Below are 18,911 nucleotides of genomic sequence, written 5' to 3'. Positions count from 1 at the left end.
TAATACTGCAGAAAAAAGTTATTAGGGTAATTACTGGTTCTTCTTGTAAGGCACACTGTGAAGCATTGTTTTATGAACAAAAGATCTTGACTGTAATAAAATTATACTTTTAAATTACACAAAAAGGAAGTTACATGAAGCAAAATACAGCGAAAATGTACATTGTTGGAGTACAAGAGGGAACAGATGCATTTATACCCCATACCACACACTGTCAAAATCACTGATCAGTTATAAACTCATGGGGCACAAATTATCTAATAAGATTCCACACTCTGTACAGGAATTGCCCATACAAGCATTCAAACAAATACTGTATGACTGGCTAGTTTCCCATCTATTCTATGACACAAATGACTGCAATATAGTATTGTAACACTAATAACAATCATGTTGTTTATTTTAAAATATCATTTGTGTTGTATAATATGTGTGACATTGTCTATTGCTAGAATGGCTGAATATTAATGAAATTATTATTATTAATGTTATTATTATCATTATAGAACCTTTCATTATAAATCTTGCTGAAAGCGAATCATCTGCATCATGGATGTGGATTCCTTACTGTGAAGTATGTAAGTGTTAAATACTGGTACTTATGACTTAGTTTGGATTACTGTGTACGCAGGTGCAATAAATATTGTTAACAGTTCAAATATTCGTTTTTGGCGTAGTTATAACACAGTTTTCTTCATAAAACAAATTTCTTTCAATTAAATATATTTCAACGATGTGGCATGTAGCACAATGAAAGAAAAATTAGCTGTTAGTAACCCATTAAACGATCTATTTCTGATATCCTTAAGATCACACATTTTTAAAGCTTAAAAATGCTTTATATGTATTTGGTCACTATGTATATCTGATGTAATTAATGCAAATATTAGTTTGATTAACATATCATTATAGTTCAAAAGACGAAACATTAAACATTCATGGTATTTAAAGAAGGAAACTATATCACGATTATTGACAAATTACTCTGTGTATGTGTGTGTGTGTGTGTGTGTGTGACTAAGCATTTGCATTAAAAAAATTTTCACTGTGAAGTCATGTGTATGCTAATACACTTTTATCTGTGACAGTGCATAACCTGATGCAGCACTGCAAAGAATGCTCCCTCTTTCTCTGTGTAGAACATGTGCTGCACCCACCTTCATATCTGTTCTCCACTCTAATTGAATGAGGATGTGTGTATACACTATGAGAGAAATTGTGGCTCCACTTCTTTCAAATATATGCTTTGCCTGAAGCAACTGGGAGATGCCATATTGGATTTCATCAAGCCCATATTTACTGTGTTTTATATTATAAATTATGTCCTATGAATATAGGTTATTCCAAAACACTAGCACGCTGAGAATCTCTTGAAAATGTATAACTTCTTGCAGTTAAATGTAAGCTTTCAGGTGATCTACAATATAGGATAAAGTCAAATTTGTATATTATTACTATGGTGTAATAGATATAGATGTGGAGCTACTATTTTGATGACTCTAGTTCCTGTCCTAACTCCTGGGACAATTTCATTATTCACGTTTATGTATGAAACATTCCGAGACATTTCTAATTAATTTAATATAAGTAGGTTCTGTAATATTGATGTTATGTACATACTAGAGCGCTCTGTCTGGAGTGATTTCCGTTGCCAATAATTTACAAATGAAGCATGAAACATGGAAATGTGAATAAGTATACAAAAACTATAATTATTTGGTGAAACAGACTGTCACTCAGAATAAAAAGAGACGAAAAGACTGGCATCTGTAAAAAAGACTTAAAAGATGATTTAGTATCAGCTGTCTATAAAATATAAAAGAAAATATACAAGCTAGCTATTTTGGGAGTCTTCTTTTCCAAATATTTTCAATTAAAGTATGTATGCAGATGAAATACATTCTAGTATTTGTACAGAATGTTCTTGCTGGTGTTCCTTTTTTGCTGTTTTCCCACTTACTTTCAAGTGCAAAGGAAGAAGTTTACTTTTCTCATAGTGAATTGTAATTTTTTGTACAAATTAGAATATGCTTCATGCAGCCAGCATATTTACTTAGTATAGGTGGAGCTTCTTCTTAACAACTTCTCATAATACGTATCACTATGTAAATAACGAGTATGAAGTTGGTAGGCTGTTACTTTCAAAGGAATAAAAGATGTCAATAGTTTCCAATATTACATTGAAGGTATAATGAGCTGTTGCTTTCATTCCATTGCTAGACTGGACACTGCAGACAATGCAGACATGACCATAGCTAGACAACTGAGACATAGCATACTCCACATAAGTTGAAGTCATGAGACGTGGAAACACTGGGAAGACAGCCTACTGAACTGATGCAGTTATCTTTTATGAGATGCATAGATTGTGGATGTTTGTCTTCGCTGTGAGATCTGCTATCAGGTCTACAGATTTGCTTCCGCTGTTCTGCAATGCAGCAACGGCAAATAATGTTTAAAGACCTCTATAAAGAAAGTAGTGCCAACTCAGTGGTGGCCAACATTTTTGGACCAGGCGGCTGGCACGATCCCACAGCACAGCAAAGGCCACTGCGTTCCAACGAGTATGTAATTACTTTCTGATGGGAGTGAAAGTGCAAACGATAGTGTAGTAATTGAAATACATACTGTAGCACAGTTATGCATCATTAAATGCCAATACTGCAGACAGAAGTAGTCAACACAATGGAATTTGTAATCCTTCTACCAGAGTAAGTTCTTAACCACAGGCTTTCATTTCTATATCTACATCATACTCCGCAAGCCACCTAATGGTGTGTCCCCTACCCTGTTCCATTTGCGAATGGCACACAGGAGGAATTATTGTCAATAAGCCTTTTATTTACTCTAGTTTCTCGAATTTCCACAGTAGTAGGAATGAAATAATAATAATTTTTGTGCAAAGGAATATTTAATACCTTCCTTAACGTTGTCAAAAGTCTTTGTAAGAAACATTTGCAATTACTTTGAAATAACGTGCAGTAGTATAACACTTGTGGACCCATAAATTTTGACAAATGTGTCACCGCAGGACCAGAATGAAAGTTTCAAATTACAATTATGTCAATGTTTACATTTTTATTGCTAATAAACGAAACAAAAGAATGGATTATGATAACAAATGTTTATTGTAATGTGCTGGAACTTGATGTATCATCGTTTTTACAATAATTTTCAGTTTCATTTTGCATTTTCATACTCATACTTTTGCTACCCCTCGCCCCATGAATCATGGACCTTGCTGTTTGGTGGGGAGTGGGGCAGTTTGTGTGCCTCAGTGATACAGATAGGGGTACCATAGGTGCAACCGCAATAGATGGGTATCTGTTGAGGGGCCAAACAAACATGTTGTTACTGTAGAGGGGCAGCAGCCTTCTCAGTAGCTTCAGGGAAACACTCTGGATGACTGACTGATCTATCCTTGTAACATAAACCAAAACGGCCTTTCTGTGCTGGTACTGCGAACTGCTGGAAGTAAGGGGAAACTACAGCCATAATTCTTCCCGATGGCTTGAAGCTCTACTGTATGGTTACATGATGATGGCATCCTCTTGGGTAAAATATTCCGCAGGTAAAATAGTCCCCCATTTGGACCTCCGTGTGGGGACTACTCAGGAGGACGTCATGATCAGGAGAAAGAAAACTAGTGGTCTATGGATCGGAGTGTGGAATGTCAGAGCCGTTAATTGGGGAGGTAATTTAGAAAATTTAAAGGGAAATGGATAGGTTAAAGTTAGATTCAATGTGAATTAGTGAAGTTCGGTTGCAGAGGGAGCAGGACTTCTGGTCAGATGAATACATGATTATAAATACAAAATGAAATATGGTAGTGCAGGAGAAGGTTTAATAATGAGTAAAAAAATAGGAACGCTGATATGCTACTAAAACAGCACAGAGAACGGATTATTGTAAAAGACACAGAGCCCATACCTACCACACTACTAAAAGTTTATACACTAATTAGCTCCACAGATGAGGAGGAGATTGAGGAAATGTATCATGAAATAAAAGAAATTTTTCAGATGGTAAAGGGAGCCGAAAATTTAATATTCATGGTGGACTGGGATTCGATAGTAGGAAAAGGAAGAGAAGGAAAAGTGGTAGGGGAATATGGACTGGGAGAAAGGAATAAAAGAGGAAGCCACCTGGTAGAATTTTGCAGAGAGCTTAATTTAATCATACCTAACACTTGCTTTAAGAATCATGAGAGAAGGTTGCGTGCGTGGAAGAGATAAAGAGACACCAGTAGGTTTCAGATTGATTATATAATGGTTAGACAGATTTAGGAACCAGATTTTAAACTGTAAGACGTTTCCATGGGCAGCTGTGGACTTTGACCACAATTTATTGGTTATGAACTGCAGATTAAAACTGAAGAACCTCCAAAAAGGCAGGAAGCTAAGGAAATGGGGACCTGGATAAAGTGAAAAAACCAGAGGTTATAGAGGCTTTCAGAGGGAGTATTTATGAACGATTGGCAAGAACTGGGTAAAGGAATGCAATATAAGAAGAATGGGTAGCTTTGAGAGATGAAATAGTGAAGGCAGCTGAGGATCAAGTAGGTAGAAAGACGAGGGGTAGTAGAAATCCTTGTGGAACACAACAGATATTGAATTTAATCGAGGAAAGGAGAGAATATTAAAATGCAATAAATGAAGCCGGCAAAAGGGAATACAAATGTCTAAAAAATGAGATCGACAGTACATAGAGGAAGATGAGAAGGGAGATATGATACTGCATGAAGAATTTGATAAAGCAATGAAACACCTAAGTAGAAACAAGCCTGGAGTATGTAACATTCCGTTAGAGCTACTGATAGCCTTGCAAGAACCAGCCATGACAAAATTCTTTCATCTGCTTAGCAAGATGTATGAGACATGCGAAATACCCCCAGACGTCAAGAAGAATATAATAATACCAATTCCAAAGAAAGCAGGTGTCGACATGTGTGAAAATTACTGAACAATCAGTTAATAAATCACGGCTGCAAAATACTAACACGAATCCTTTACAGAAGAATGGAAAAACTGGAAGAAACCAATCTTGGGGAAGATCTGTTTGGTTTTCAGAGAATTGTAGGAATACGCGAGGCAATACAGACTGCACGACTTCTCATAGATGATAGGTTAATGAAGGCAAACCAATGTTGATAGCACCTGTACATTTAGAGAAAGTTTTTGACAATATTGGCTCGAATATTCACTTTCAAATTCTAAAGCTGGCAGGGGTAAAATACAGGGAGCGAAAGCCTATTCACAATTTGTACAGAGAAGCCAGATGGCAGTTATAAGAGTAGAGGGTCATCAAAGGGAAGCAGTGGTTGAGAAGGGAGTGAGACAAGGTTGTAGCCTATTCCCAACGTTATTCATTATGTATATTAAGCAAGCAGTAAAGAAAACAAAAGAAAAATTTGGAGTAGGAATTAAAGTCCAGGAAGAAGAAATAAAAACTTTGGAGTTTGCTGATGACATTGTAATTCTGTCAGGTACAGTAAAGGACTTGCAAGAGCACTTGAACGGAATGGACAGTGTCTTGAAAGGAGGATATAATATGAACATGAACAAAAGCAAAACGAGGATAACGGAATGTAGTCGAATTAAATCAAGTGATGCTGAGGGGAGATTAGGAAATGAGACACTTAATGACGTAAATGAGTTTCGCTATTTGGGAAGCAAAATAACTGATGATGATCGAAATATGGAGGACATTAGATGTAGGCTAGCAATGGCAAGAAAAGCTTTTGTGAAGAAGAGGAATTTGTTAACATCGCATATAGATTAAGTGTCAGGAAGTCTTTTCTAAAAGTATTAGTATGGAGTGTAGCCATGTATGGAGAAGAGAATAGAAGCTTTAGAAATGTGGTGTTACAGAATAATGCTGAAGATTAGATGGGTAAATCACATAACTAATGAGGAGTTACTGAACAGAACTGGGGAGAAGAGAAATCTGTGGTACAACCTGAAAGAGAGGATCGATTGGTAGGAAAGATTCTGGGGCATCACGTCCTCACCAATTTATTCCTGGAGGGAAGCCTGGGGGGTAAATATCGTAGAGGAAGACCAAGAGATGAATACAGCAAATGTTCCACTTTTGTTCCATTAATTGCAGTGCAAGGATAGACGAATGAAATGCAGAACGTCACAGGGTGTGGGTGCATAGAGTAGCGAGAAAGGATCAGTTCTAATCATCTTGGCGCTCAAGCTCTTTTTTCCATGTTTGCTTTAACAATACATATGTTTTTCGATAGGGTCTGCCTTTAGCATAACAAAGTTTTGTTTTTTAACCCAAACATGTTTCACCAGTTGCAGCATCTTCAGTGTGCTTTTATTTTATGGCTGTTAAAGATAAAGAATGTTCTTTACTGTTTGTATACATGTAACTATTAGTTTCTAAATCGTAATTACAGATAATTGAAAAAACACATAAAATTATGAATTCGTACCTTTTTACCATATGGTGTGGTTTTTCTGAAGTATTGTGTTTCTACAGTGACTGTTTTGGTTCCACAGTTTGTTATCTGCAACCAATTACATCTTAAAGTAGATAAATTGTTTAAGCCAAAATTACGACTTCAAAACTGTTATTTCTATGCCTGAAATTAATTAATTCTATGTGTGTGTGTGTGTGTGTGTGTGTCTATTTACATTATGTTTCACTTACGTTTTCTTTTTCCTCTTCTTCATCACTGTCAAACACAATATATTGAGCTGTCACTGTCACTTACCAGCTGTAAAAACAAAACATGGCGGACAGTGGAACAGTCGAAGGTGTAAAAGCAAGATGGCTAACGGTGGAACAGTTGAAGGTGTTCCTGGCGGTTGTTCTGAATCTTTCAGAGGTGTCTGTCTATTTGTGTGTGTGTGTGAGAGAGAGAGAAAGAGACAGAGACAGAGAGAGAGAGTTTGAGGATTTTTCTTCTTTTTTGTGTGTGAGGGGGTGGGGGGTGAGAGCTCTATAGGTTGATCTTGTCTAATAATTCTTTGAGGGCAGAGAACAGAGTTCCATTGCAGAGAGCCGTGTATTCATTCATCACTAGTTTTCCTTCCACTATGGTTTATTGTATCTGATAATTTTCTTCAATTATTGGTTTATGCGGGGGGCTGTTGCTGTGTTTGAGATTTTTCAAATCACTATTGATGTTTGTTGGGTTATGTTTCTTGTCCATAAGGTGTTAAGCAAATGTGGAATGACAGCTGTTACTTTTTAATGCTCTTCTGTGTTATGTGTATCTGGTATTAAGTTTTCTGCTTGTCTGCCCTATATAAACTGATTTGCAGTCCTGACATGTTAGTTGGTAAATACCACATGTGTTGTGTTTGTCTGTGCTTGCGCTGGTTGTCCTTAGTTTTCTCTGTGTTGAGCTGTCTGTCCTGTAGGCTATTTTTACCCCTTGTTCTTTGAGCATGTTGCCTATTCTGTGGACTGCTTTGTTGTTGTAGCTCAGAGTGAACCACTTGTTTGTCATTGTGGGTGCTTCTTGTTGATGTGCGCTCATATGTGTGTTCTGTGTAAGTTGATGAGGAGGCTTTCGTTTTCGGGTGTTGGGTGTTGGGACAATACAAACCCCAGTTACTAGATGAATAGGTCCAGTACGCAAGGACTGCTTTGTGGAGAGCGAGCGCACGACATGGTGCACCATTCACAGAAGCACGTGGCGCGCCTGCGTGAGATTTGCAATGGTCGGTGGGATGTCTCTGCCGCCGGGCGACCACGTGGCCCGCAGCTTGGGAGATTGTTTGGTTTTTCTAGTATTACGCGAAAACTATGTAACTTACGGTGAAAAGCGATGTGGCAGTGGATTGTGGTCAGCAATATCCACCTTCTGAAATATCGATCTTTATTTTAAGTCACGAGACGCAAAAGTTATAGTAACCTCAAAATCGCTAAATATCACGAATACTGAAAGATTAACAAAGATAGTAAAGCACTCATTAAAAACGTTTCGTCATAGCGGTTCGAGTGCCATAGTCACATGTTAAGATTCATAAATAATGAAGCCTGTAAAGAGCAATAAACAAAGTTTGATGGAAAATTGTTTATAAAATTCGATAGAAAATTCATGACTTAAAGAACGGCACTATATAATATTTTGGGTGACATCACACGTATTTTAAACTAGTTATGTTATACTATACACCTAATTTGCAATAGTTTTCATCGTTTGCAAATTATTATTAACATTTATCGCCAATAATTAATTAATTATTACAGATATGAAGATTTTGAGCAGCGCAATGTGTAGGTCGCTATAGATTACGTCTAAAAACAGTGCTATATACAGTTCTATGTTAAAACTTTGCAGCACAGATGTAAACTAAAACTTGATTTATGGGCGATAGAATAATCCTAGAAATTAATGTAACATGGTAACTAAGATGTACTTTTTAGCGCGGTTCCGATGGTGTACTTATTTCTGTCGAGGGATGTATGTATGAAAATTTGTAACCTTAATTAATGAGATTGGTACTTGCATAACCAGGGGGATATACGTCCAAGCCTATATAAGCGAGCAGCCATCTTGGCCAAGGGTCAGTCGTCGGTCAGTCGTTTGCAGTCGGGGAGCCGGTGGGTGGCGAGCAAGCCCCACTTTTGGGTGGCCCTTGTGGTCGTTTGAGTAAGAATTTTGTTTCGCGCCAATTTATTTCGACAAAGAGTAGTTTAACAGTGCAAGTGTGCATGCATATATTTGGTGAACTGGGAGTGCTACGATTTTTTGTGTGAATACGAATTACGAGGTATACATCGGCGTACGTGAACATGTGGCGATCTGTGATTTTGCGCCAAAACTGCTAGAACAAAGAGGACAGTGGGACTTGTGGTTCTGTTCGAATTGAGTGAGTAATTTTCGTTTATAGCAGCCTACATTAGCGCTATTGGGGTCTCGGAGGCACATTATTATTAAAGTAAAACTGTAAATCTGTCTCAGCAGTGCTAATTTCATTGTATGAAAGAAAAGGACAACACCACTAAATAGTGATTGAACTGTGTCGTGAAAAACTGATTTTGCTATAATAATCGCCTAATTTTTGTTCCCTAGCATACACTGTACTCACGAATTTTAATTCAAAAATTATAACTAATGCGCGGGTGTGGACCAGTGTACTAATGCACCGAGTGTGAAAATCATCCCCTGAAACTTACGTGAGAGCTAAAACTTGCACTACCTTTTTTAACAAACCTTCGTGTGAACTCTTCAACCACACTTTATTTACCGCCCTGTCGCAATTGGGGGCTCGTCCGGGATACTAGTGTGAATCGACTAGGCCTGAAGGCTAGTGGAACTAGGTGAAGCACGAACATTCGCAGCCTACTATCACCGTTCGACGACGCCATGCAGCGCGGATAGAGCGGAGTGCGAGCGACTAGCGGCCTGCAGGCAGCGCCAGCAGAGTGCGGGAGTGGCCGATTATCAAGCAGTCGACGGGCCGCCAGAGGCCAGGTGTCCAGCGACCGCAGCCCCTCCACACAGATAACTGATCACAGCAGGCACAATTTTTGTTTTTGGTTTCCTTGGTTTCAGTTCTTGTGTTAGCCAGGGCAATGGAGCACGAAATTAAAAAATCACTTAGTGATTGCGGGTCGTCGAGGAGTGGTAGTGAACCGTAAAGCTCTCAGAGACAGGAGGAAATCGGTATCCCTGTAATGTCTAAAAAATTAATTGCTTTTCTCCAAAATATGAGTAGCCAAATAGGTTCATTTAAAACTGATATGGATATTAAATTAACTGCTTTAGACACTAATTTTGGAACTAAATTAAATTCGGAATTAAATTCTCTGAAGACTGATGTGGGAAATGAATTGGCTGTATTAAAAACTAATGTGGGCCAAATAAATAGTCAATTGGGGTCAATGAAACAAGAAATTGTGACCGAATTAGATAATAGATTAGAAAAAATAGAAGAGAGCTGGCATTCCGAGGTTGAAGCGGTCGAGGCCGAGCTGAGGGGTGAAAATGTTTCGGGAAGGCAGATGTGTGACGATAGGGACGAGGCGACGAGGCAATCTTTGGTTGAAGTGAATGCGAAAATAGTGGCTAGCAATGATGAGACAAAAGCTGAGCTGTTAAATAAATTAGACAGCACAGCTGATGATCTCAGAAAGGAAATGGCAACTGTCACCTCAAAAGGAAATGACAAAATTACCCAGGTAGAATTGTATGATGTTTCGGGTCATGCCGGGCGTCCGGGAATGTGGGCACCTAGTGGAAAGCCATTTTCAGGCAAAAACGGATATCGTGCTGTGGATTTTTTGGCCAGTTGCGAGGACTATTTTCTGCTTGGGATGTCAGATGAGGCAAAAGTAAAATTTGTAAAGAGAATACTGAGAGGTTCAGCTCAGACATAGGCTAAAAAATTTAAGGATCAGTTCATTTCATTTGAAATATTTGAACGAATGTTTCTAGACAAATACTGGAGTAAAAACAAGCAGTGTAGGTTGCAAAATGAGTTTTTGAATGGACCTGTGTACAGGGGAGGCAGATAAACTATGAGGGAATTTTGCCAGGAAGAGTTGAATAAATTAGTACGTCTGGATCAGCCTTTAGGTGTGTTAACAGAAATATCTACTTTAAGGAGGAGACTACCTGAGGAGTTACAATTGGAACTCATACATTGCCCCACTGATTCCGTGGATAAGTTTTTAGAGTTTGTTGAGAGGATGGAGCAGGCTATGTGCTATAGAGAATAACAGAGAAGTAATATGAATTGGGGTAACAATCATCAAAATGGTCTCAGAAATAGGAATTGGGGAAATAAGCCATCATGGGGACAGAAATATAAATGAATATTGGAGAGGAAATGGGGGAAGATATAATGAAGAGAGTCACAGTCAAAGGGATTTTAGGGGCAGTGATGTGAGAAATGAACCAAGGTCAATGCTGGGAAATGGACCTGGAAGAGGGGGACAGAACAACATCACACAACTGGGACAGCATCCTTTAAACTAGGAGTTGCCTCAAAAGGGGACAAGACAAGTTGCAAACAAGAGGGCCAAGAGATGGAACAATAATAATTATAATCAGACTTGGGATGGTTATTCTAAAAGGGGGTATGACAATAATGATAGAAGTACGAGAGAGGAAAGAATTTGTGGTATGGAGGCCATTTTAAATGACGAAAATAAATTGGGGAGCTGGTTCTTGGAGCATGGCAAAAGGAGAGCTTTTAAGAGGCAGAATGTTAGAGGTTTAAAGGCCCAAATGGAAGAAATCAATGCTGATAACGTTTTGTGTTAAGAGTTCGGGGATGTGAATTCTGAGAAAGATAGTATTGGTTTGGTGAGCATTATTAACAGGTTAGGGGCAAAGGCACTGTCTGAAGGTATAGATGGATGTTGTGATGACCAAGTGTGTGTGAAAGTAATAGTAAGAAATTTGTTGAGTTGTGTGTAATGGAAGCGGATACAGTGTATGATAATGTTTATCCTGTGAGGGCCAAGGTGCCTGAAACTAATGGTTTTGTAGATGATGGTAATGATTTTGGGGCCATAGTGCCTATTGTTGATGTAGTGATAAATGAATATGTACCAGAGAGTGTATCTGGTGAAATTTATGAGGTTAGCTGTGAGCATCCAGAGGGGGCTGGTTCTGAAATGTCTGGTGAAAGTGTTTGTAATGTGCAGAATGGTAATGCAAGTGATGTTTTGGTGGGGAAACTGAATCTGGATCCACGAAACATGATGAAACAAATTGCGCTAGTGTTTGCATGCATGGGGTTAAACAGCAAACTAAAAATGATGAACAGTGGAGAACTAAAGGGGAATCTGAATTGAAGTTAAATGATTGGGTAGCAAGGGAAAAATAGTTGCAAAAATATACTCCAGAAAATTGGACAGTAGGTAAATGTAATTATGTGAACATTTTAAAGCAGTCAAATGTTGAGGATGAGGCATATTATGATGTACTCAAGAAAATGTTTGATGGGGATAAGGAGTTTGATGGCTTAAGGGGGGATCTTATAAATGAAATGGTAGGATGTGCTGTGGAGAGTAACTGCATGGTTACAGATTGTGGAAAATTGGTGTGTGATGAGGGAGATGAAGTTGAAAAGGTGAATAATTATGTAGTGCATGAGGATGAGCAGTATGGGGGTAAGGAAGAGGCTGAATGGAATACTGGTTGGATGGGGAATAGTGAATGTGATTTTGATGCAAGTGATTGGGTGGATTTTTCTAAGTATATACAGAAGTTGGGACCAAAGGTATGGGACAAGGAGAAGTTTAGTTTTGCCAGAAAATTAGGATGGTTGGGCTTCGAAAATAAAGAACACAAAGATACTTTTGAAGTAATATTTGAAGGGGATAATGAAATAGAATCATTCAATGGGGGGAAGGTATTCACTATGGAAAAGTACTGTGCTAATGAAGTGGAGGAGGATCTTTTAGCAGAAGTAGAGCTGAAGCACAAAAATTTTAGGAAGGTGCAACCAATAGTTAAAGTTCAGATAGGTAAAGTCTGTGAAGAAGCCTTGCCCCACACAGGTAGTACAGCCAGTGAGATAGCAGGGGGTTTCTACAATTATATCAGGAATGACAAAATGGTAGAATTCCCCGTCACAGGGCCTAGAATAAAAAATGCTACTGGTAATTACAGCAAGTCAGTGAGGAAGGAGGCTGTGTTAGATGTAAACATTGCTGGAGAGTTGTTTAGTCACCCATGCCTGGTGATTCAAAGTTTAAGTATAAATATGGTTCTGGGTACAGATTTTTTAAATGAATATGGGGAAAATATAACTGTGGGGGACAGGTATTCTGGTACCGCGCGCCGCGGAATTTGAATCCCCGTTCATATCGTCAATTCTGTCTTTCACCTGGGTTTGGTGGCCTCAACTCGACTTCTTCTATTGGTTCATTTCGTTTGTTTTGTCCCGCTGAAGCTTGAATTTCACAACCTTTCTGCGTTCTGGCCATTCCATTACCATCTGAATAACCTGGATTTTGCTGCTGAAAACTTCTAAACCTTCCGCCTTCGTTCGTACGGGGTTTGTATCTCGGATCATAGTTGCCACCATAGTTCCTAGGAACAAATCCATCATTGTAATTCCGCGGCCCACCAAAACCATAGTTGCTATTTGCCCTCTGTGCGTTTTCAAAACCATAATTATTATTGTTATCCCATGGGCGATTACCACTTATTCCAAAACCGTTACCTTTCCTGCGTTATTATTGCCATTGTAATTATTATTAACGCCTTATCGGTTGCTGTTATTCCCTCTATTATTGTTTTCTCTCACTACACGTTGATTCTAAGCGTCATCTTTACTGAAAACGAATTCAAGTTTCCTTAGCATTCCTTTAAATGCTTGTATATTGTCTCCAGTCCTACCAACGAATGACTGCTGATAACATAACGGTAACTTCATTGTGCACATCCCTATCAGTTCCCCATCACTGTATGGATTATCTAAACACTGTTTTTTCTTAGTCATGTCTTCGAAAAATCTAATTGGTTTCCTGTCTCCTGAACAACTCTTTCTGTAATAACTCGTACTTTATTTTATTTTGGGCTTCTATGGACCAGTATCGCTCCAAGAATGCGGATTTAAATTGTTCATACGAGTGACAGTTTGCCGCTACTCTTTGCGTGGATTTCGCTATTGCGCCGTCCATGTGCCCGAAAATGAAGTCAAGTTTATGGCTAAATGGGCAATGCTCTGGTAAACCGATCTGAAATTGATTTATAAACGTACGTGGATGTAAGTCGTTCCCGCTTTCTTTGTAATGTTGGAATTTTCTGACTCTCAAAAAGTGATCATTTCAAAATTTTCTCTTTCACCAAACGGAGTTTGTGTTTTCACGACATTACTCGTTCCCTTAGGCTGTGCCATGTTCTCTTGTACTCGTTCTACCAAATTTGGGTCTTGATATGACGTATTTATGTCCCATCTAGCATCGTATCTACGCAGTGGTGTGCAGTTGTCTACACCGTACCATTCCTCGTGTATCGGACTGAAAGATTCGTTAGATTTCCCGGTAATGGTTCAGTGTTTGGCCTTTCTGTTACATTCATATTGTCTTGGGGTCCATAACCTGTTGTACCGTAACTTGGAAATTGCGCAATTGGTACACGTGTCGCCGCAACTTGCTGAGTTCTCGCGTCGCTCGCGTACGTTCGGAGGGTCGGCTGCCGCTCTGTTGGAATGCGAGCGTTTACCGTTTCTCGCTCCCTTGTCTGCTGTGACCGCACATCACCTGCTTCGCTCAGCTGTGTTAACTGTTCGTTATCTATTTGCTATTGTTTCGCTTCCGTAATTATGGACGCAACCTCTTGTGGATATACGACTGGAATTTCATGACGTTTTTGTGTTTCTGCTACTGCTACGGGAGGTTGCACAACTGACTTGTTTATTTCTGGATTTCTGTGCATCATTATGTCGGATGATACTACCGATTTCGTTGCCCCGCTATTGCTTTCTGTACGATTCTCGATACACTGTTTCAATTTTTTACGAAGGTTCAAATGGTTCAAATGACTCTGAGCACTATACGACTTAACATCTGAGGTCATCAGTCGCCTAGAACTTGGAACTAATTAAACCTAACTAACCTAAGGACATCACATACATCCATGCCCGAGGCAGGATTCGAACCTGCGACCGTAGCGGTCGCTCGGCTCCAGACTGTAGCGCCTAGAACCGCGCGGCTACTCCGGCCGGCTGTACCAAGATCTTCATACTGTTTCTGATTTTTCGAGACTATGTTTTCAATGCGTGTTTCGAATCGTTTTAATGCTGCTCGCGTGACATGTTTTCTGACATTGAGCTCTTCCACGATTTGTTGCGCCTTACCAGACGTCTTAGGTGCTAACTTATCCACTCTTTGATTAACTTTAGAATCTGCATCCTGCACCTGGTCAACGTCAGAACGCATCTTTTTCTGGTCAGCCATTGTACAAACTCCCGCGAGTCTCTCGCCTCTCATTCCGGATTTCTGTAAACTTTTCATTAACTTCCGTTCGTAGTTTTTGCTGATCTTCGCGGACTTTTTCGAATCCAACGCAAGTTTCAAATTGGAGACTACTTAATGCAGCATTTGTCTCCGTTTTTAACGTTGCTGTTTCGAATTTTAAATTCGCTGTTTCTGTTTTAAAGTATGCTAACCTTGCATTTGTTTCAAATTTCAAATCTGCTAACCTTGCACTTGTTGATTCACTCGTTTGCTTTACTACCATACTGAGTTGCTTCAATAATGCGAACACACTATCTGATTCTTCTCCATCGTCACCTGTCACTATCTGATGTAGCGTCTTTCACGTGGCGTTTTATCGCCTTCCGTGCACAGTGCGGACGCATTTACACACATACTTTCTGTTGGAAACTCTCCCGTTTGGCTCAAAATTACTATATTTGGTTCAACATTCCGAAGTTGCTCGTCCGCCATGTCTCATCGTCTCGCTAACCTCTGTCTTTCTCGAATTGCGAGATCTTGCGCTCTTGTCAATATCAAGTTACATGATCTTACACGTTTCCAAAATATCATACGAAGTTTCTTAGATTGTGTTCACATCATTGGCAACACTGTTCACTGTTTATGGATTTTCAAACCCACACCAACAACGCCGTGAATAACTTCGCACGCGCCAAGAAGGTCATGCACAAGCTACTTCTACACAATAACAAATGTTCTTCTGCTTGCTAATACAACTTTTCTACACTTTGAATCAAATATTTACTACATTCTGTCCACTATTCATTTACATACATTGGGTAACCTCATCACAAAACAACACGAAAAAAAAATTATTTTCATAATTCAAAAATTTCTATTTCTCTTACTAATTTGACTAATCGCCATCCAGGCTGACCAGTTTCCATCTTGGCAGGGTCGCCATTTGTAAGGTGCAATATTTTTTTGGTTTACTTATTCTAGGATTGAAGACAACTGTGTAAGTTGAAATGACATGTTTAATGTCGCAATATTAGCACAAAATGCACGCTTTTACACAGTTTACAATGTGACAACAAAAAACAGTTGTTTTGATAACTCATCTCGTCAATATCAACAAGTGAAATAATCCTAAACACAACAATATTAAATATTAACTCTCAGAAGTTTAAATTATCCTAAACACGACAATAGTAAAGTTTAACTAGAAGTTCCTTCACAAAATTGTTCCTACGCTTATCTTATGATGTTGGTTAGTCTACGAAGATCGTCCAATTCGTATTCAAAGTTCGGTACTATTTTTATAATAACCATCAGGTCTATGGTGGATGGTTAGTAATGTGACAAATTGAGCAAAAGATTACCCAAGGTCTCTCGAGTTTACAGTGGATGCAAGCTGGTGAACCAACAGTTTTACGCCTCTGCATGCAGTATTTAACTTAAGCTGCGATTAGCTGTCGTCTGCTAGGCCGCTCTCTTCTGCTGAAATTCCTATAAAACTATTTAAACCTTTGCTGAATTTCCCTACAGAAACTTACCCTATGTTTCTCGTTATGTGAGAAAACATGTACTCACCCCTAGTCTCAGAAAGTGGCGATATACACTACTGGCCGTTAAAATTGCTACACCAAGAAGAAATGCAGATTATAAACGGGTATTTACTAGACAAATATGTTATACTAGAACTGACATGTGATTACATTTTTACGCAAACTGGGTGCATAGATCCTGAGAAATCACTACTCAGAACAACCACCTCTGGCCGTAATAATGGCCTTGATAGGCCTGAGCAGTGAGTCAGAGCTTGGATGGCGTGTACAGGTACAGCCTCAACACGGTACCACAGTTCATGAAGAGTAGTGACTGGCGTATTGTGACAAGCCAGTTGCTCAGCCACCATTCACCAGACGTTTTCAATTGGTGAGAGATCCGGAGAATGTGCTGGTCAGGGCAACAGTCGAACGTTTTCTGTATCCAGAAAGGCCCGTACAGGACCTGCAACATGCGGTCGTGCATTACCCTGCTGAAATGTAGGGTTTCGCAGGGATCGAATCAAAGGTAGAGCCACGGGTCGTAACACATCTGAAATGTAACGTCCACTGTTCAAAGTGCCGTCAATGCGAACAAGAGGTGACCGAGACGTGTAACCAATGGCACCCCATACCATCACGCCGGGTGATACGCCAGTATGGCGATGACGAATACACGCTTCCAATGTGCGTTTCTCGCGATGTCGTCTAACACGGGTGCGACCATCATGATGCTGTAATCAGAATCTGGATTCATCCGAAAAAATGACGTTTTGCCATTCGTGCACCCAGGTTCGTCGTCGAGTACACCAACGCAGGTGCTCCTTTCTATGATGCAGCGTCAGGGGTAACTGCAGCCATGGTCTCTGAGCTGATAGTCCATGCTGCTGAATACGTCGTCGAACTGTTCGTGCAGATGGTTGTTGTCTTGCAAATGTCCCCATCTGTTGACTCAGGGATCGAGACGTGGCTGCACGACCCGTTACAGCCATGCGGATAAGATGCCTGTCATCTCGACTGCTAGTGATACGAGGCCATTGGGATCCAGCAAAGCGTTCCGTATTACTCGCCTGAATCCACCGATTCCATATTCTGCTAACAGTCATTGGATCTCGACCAACGCGAGCAGCAATGTAGCGATACGATAAACCGCAATCGCGATAGGCTACAATCCGAACTTTATCAAAGGCGGAAACGTGATGGAACGCATTCCTCCTCCTTACACGAGGCATCACAGCAACGTTTCACGAGGCAACGCCAGTCAACTGATGTTTGTGTATGAGAAATCGGTGGGAAACTTTCCTCATGTCAGCACGTTGTAGGTGTCACCACCGGCGCCAACTTTGTGTGAATGCTCCGAAAAGCTAATCATTTGCATATCACAGCATCTTCTTCCTGTCGGTTAAATTTCGCGTCTGTAGCATGTCATCTTCGTGGTGTAGCAATTTGAATGGTCAGTAGTGTACATACTCAAGACTGGAGCAGTGTGCATGTTTTAATGCCCTCTCAGTTCTTGCAAGAACAATTATCTAATTGGCTGGTTCGTTTCTACACAGTTGGAGCTAAACGATGCTACAGCTAAATTCTAACTGTATGGCAGCCGCTGTGAAGGCAGTGTGCACCCAGATTTCTTCTCTGCATCGTACAGGGCGTTATGCACTCCATTCTGCACTTGACGCCAGTTCAGAGAAGATTCCCCTGAAATTTCCGTCTTGTCTTACTCATAGCCGAACTGTCTCCCAACCTGGGTTCTTTTTCTTTTCACCTCACGGCTTTTTTCGACCAGTAGGAGCGTTCCTCTTATATTGTGGAAGATCCTTACCATTAAACTGCTTTGAAACTTTGGCTCTTTTCTCGTTCCTAGTGCGTTTCCGCCAATCGGACGTTTTGTGCCCGTTCCAGACGCCTAAATGCGTACATTGACTCTCTCACATGTGCAGCACTCGCTGGACACGTGATCGAAAATGCGTCACTGCTTTTGTTCGTATCCCTTTGGAATTCCGAAACACAATTTTTAAAAGATTTCTTTCCTGTCCTCCCTCAGATGGGCCGTTATACTTGCTCTCCCCATCTGAGTCACCTGGTCGGTCGTTGACCTTCCGCCTGGGACTCCCCTTTAAGTGGTTTCTGTGGTACCCCCTGTAGCATGGCCTTGCCTCTGCTCACCCCTCTGAAATTGCAAACTAAAACGCCTCTCGCTGCTTGTTGCACCTTCTGCTCATAGACATCCATTGTATAGGAACGGTGTGTTAATTACTGTCAGTTGAGTGTCATCCCTGTTTTGCATTACATAGGCAAATTTGCTCATAACTGCCGAATTAAGGAAGGTGTCATATTCACCTTCCCGTTACGATATATGGTTGGGTGACTTAGGTTAGTGGAGGTAGCCCAACTGCCCTTTCTCTCCTTCCATTTTCTTAGGTTAGTAGAGATACCCAAAGTGGCCTGTCTTCCCACCATTTTCTTAGGTTAGTGGAGGTGTGTTGCATTGTCCTGATGGAA

This window comes from Schistocerca nitens, chromosome 3 (genome assembly GCF_023898315.1).
Source record: "Schistocerca nitens isolate TAMUIC-IGC-003100 chromosome 3, iqSchNite1.1, whole genome shotgun sequence".
NCBI lineage: Eukaryota > Metazoa > Arthropoda > Insecta > Orthoptera > Acrididae > Schistocerca > Schistocerca nitens.
The sequence above is the reverse complement of the archived record's forward strand: the minus strand, read 5'-3'. Positions refer to the sequence as shown.